General features: G+C 39.1%; 1 protein-coding gene across 7 annotated transcripts in view; it reads right to left on the bottom strand.

Moving 5' to 3' along the window:
* The window catches only part of NRP1 (neuropilin 1), a 199031-nt gene that overhangs the window by 48590 nt on the left and 147277 nt on the right, over positions 1-3164 (bottom strand). The gene's annotated exons all lie outside the window — the stretch shown is intronic.

Below are 3164 nucleotides of genomic sequence, written 5' to 3'. Positions count from 1 at the left end.
CTGTCTTTATTTCCTTTGCCGCCTCCTGAGCCACCTAACTTAACATGTACGTAACCCCTTTAAGAGGACACCTGTGTTTCCAGAAGCCTTCTGTCTCACCCACATAGATAAAATTACCCCTGATTTTCACAGCCAAATGTTATGAGGGCTCTTCCTCCTGGGCTCAGGAGTCCAATGTGGGGCTGAGACTCCTTACTCCTCAGAGGGAATCTCTGCAGCCAAATAATCCCTCTAGATTCTTAATTGCGACACATGGGTGTGGAACCAGCGTATTTTGTGTCTCAACTTCTCCTACTGGTCTCAATATGACTTCTTTATATCCTTAGTTATAGTACTTCTGTTCAGTTAGTCTGCAGGTGGTTCTCCAGGTTGATTGTTCTATAATTTAGTTGTACTTTTGATGTGGTTACCGGAGGAGATAAGCACAGCACCTCCCTATGCCACCATCTGGACCTGAGGCCCCCAGGGTCTACTTATTATTCTCACTGAATTAATAGCACCCTTTCTGGCAATCCAGATGCTTGTCTTTGCTAAGATCTCCTTGCTCTTGATTATATGCAACTTTTAAGTATTTAAAACTGTTTTTTTTTCAGTTTGCTGAGTTTTTTGTTTTGTTTTGTTGCATTCCTTACAGTTTTTACAAAGGAGGTGTTCTACATTGGCGGTGGCCCAGAATAGTACCAAGATTAAACTGAAAAAAAAGGAGAAAGCAAATGATTTCCATGCCCTAATTTTAATACTTTAAAATAATTTATCTTCTGTGGTTCTCTAATTTTTCTGAAATATAAGTGCTAGTCTAAATAGGATGGATATTCAGGGAACTCTGGGATGGACCATATCCTCTCTCTGTATATCTCTAAAAAATCTCCAGTAGAAAAAGGCACAAAGTAGGTATTTAATAAAATATCTGATAATCAATTTAAAGAAGAAATAAAGCACTCCCTTTCATAAATCGTGTTTAAAGCTTTGACATTACTTTCCCTAATATTGGTTTCTCACATGGCTCAGGGCAACTTGCACACTTTTGTGAGAGTTTGGAAATATCTGCAGCAAATCCTTTCAACAACTTCTACCTCACTACAGAGTTGACACTGGCAAACTGCCACTAGGTTCAGTCTTTTTAACCATCCATTCATTTTACCTCCTCAATCAGTGTAATTCCTTGGATCAGAATCCAAGCTAAAGACCTGTCTCAAAGCAGCAGACTCCCTTTTTCAGATGACCACATTTTCTCAGTAAATTGAATGAATGAGTCTGCAGTTCACTCAATGTGCCCATCCATCTTTTTCTTGGCATCTTTGCCAGAGACCTGGCACATGGTCTTTTTTGGGCTGTGTTGATAGTGACTAGATAATTCAGAGGTCTGATTACAGATGTGGAAACATCTACACAATAAAGAATGACAGATGATAGCTTGTTTTAAAATAAACACATAGAAAAGTAGCTATGAATTATTCACTAGTATGGTGATTCATAGCTTAAGATTTATAGTGCATATTTAATGTGCTCAGAAATGTAATTACATTTGGGTAGCTGAAAACACACATAATTTTGAAACTACAGAAGGTGATAGTAAAAAAGAATTCTTCAAACAACTGTGAGCACATGCTGAATTGATTTAAGATCTGGGTATTAGCAATAGCCATTCTTTGAACTAACTTGGAGAAAGACCTCTACAGAGAAGAAAAAGTTGGTATAAGATTACTCATTGATGCCTAAATGTAAGGCAGTGGACATTTTAATGTACAAAAATCATTAAGTGGTATAATAAGCAACTATCATATCAAATTTTCAAACACTGGTTTCATATATTACTAGAGGCCCCGTGCACGAAATTTGTGCACAGGGGGTCCCTCAGCCTGGCTTGCACCCTCTGCAATCTGGGATCCCTCCAGCCGGGACCACTGGCTCCTAATCACTTCCCTGACTACCGGCTTGGTCACCACCTCACTGCTCCTCTGCTGGCCTGATGGCCCCCAACTGCCCTCCCCTGCTGGCCTGATCGCCCCTAACCACCTCTGCCTTGGCCCCCACCACTGTGGCTTTGTCTGGAAGGAAGTTGTATGGTCGGAAGATGGCCGGTCTCCCAGTCTAATTAGCATATTACCCTTTTATTAGTATAGATGTGATAAAAATGCAGAGGAGAGAGCTGTTCTGAGGTCCATGTGGGGACTGAATTTGTCTTTGATATGTCCTTCTGATGATAACATAAATTTATGCAGTAACATCCTTAAATAGACCTCACTGTATATTCACATTCATTATCTCATGTAAAGTTTTGTGTCCCTGCAGCAGCCTAAGAAATTCATTGAAGAGAATGTGTTGATGTTGCAGTCTACCAAATGCTGCTTCCTGCTGGTATGCAATGGTAGTCAACACTGCATACAGAAACCTAGATTAGACACAGACTTCTAAACAACACTAAACGCATCAAAGGGATTGGTGGTTGCCAGGGGTTGGGGGAGATGAAGGGGCAAAACTGTTTAATAGATAAGGAGTTTTACTTTAAAGTGATGGAAATGTTTTAGAACTAGATGGAGGTAGTGGTAGCACAAATGATTGTTAATGTACTAAATTGTTTATTGTTAAATGGTGTATTTTATGTTATGTAAATTTTATTTCAATAAATTATTTTTTTAAGAAGTCAAAGGAGACAACCCCACTGAATCTGAGGAAGTTGTATAAGTGACCAAGACAAAAGTAGGATTCTGGAGGCACTAGTTTGCAGATTAGAATGTTCCAGAGAGTATGCTAAAATGTTGAACTTAGCAGGCACAGAGAGGACCGCCTAGGTGAAAATACTGCAATTTTTAAGTCTTTGGGGGCATATAGCATGAAAAAAAGGAAATTTTTTTAAAACTGGGAAAGTTATAAATGGTAGGAGATTCTTCCTTTTAACAGCAGCATAGTATTCCATTGTGTAGATGTTCCACCGTTTTTTAATCCACTTATCTGTTGATGGGCACTTAGGCTGTTTCCAAATCTTAGCTATGGTAAATTGTGCTGCTATGAACATAGGGGTTCATATATCATTTCTGATTGGTATTTCTAGTTTTTTGGGATATATTCCTAGAAGTGGGATTACTGGGTCAAATGGGAGTTCCATTTTTAGTTTTTTGAGGAAATGCCATACTGTTTTCCACAGTGGCTGCATCAGTCTGCAT

This window comes from Myotis davidii, unplaced genomic scaffold (genome assembly GCF_000327345.1).
Source record: "Myotis davidii unplaced genomic scaffold, ASM32734v1 scaffold1925, whole genome shotgun sequence".
Lineage (NCBI taxonomy): Eukaryota > Metazoa > Chordata > Mammalia > Chiroptera > Vespertilionidae > Myotis > Myotis davidii.
This window is presented reverse-complemented; position numbering and strand designations above follow the sequence as displayed.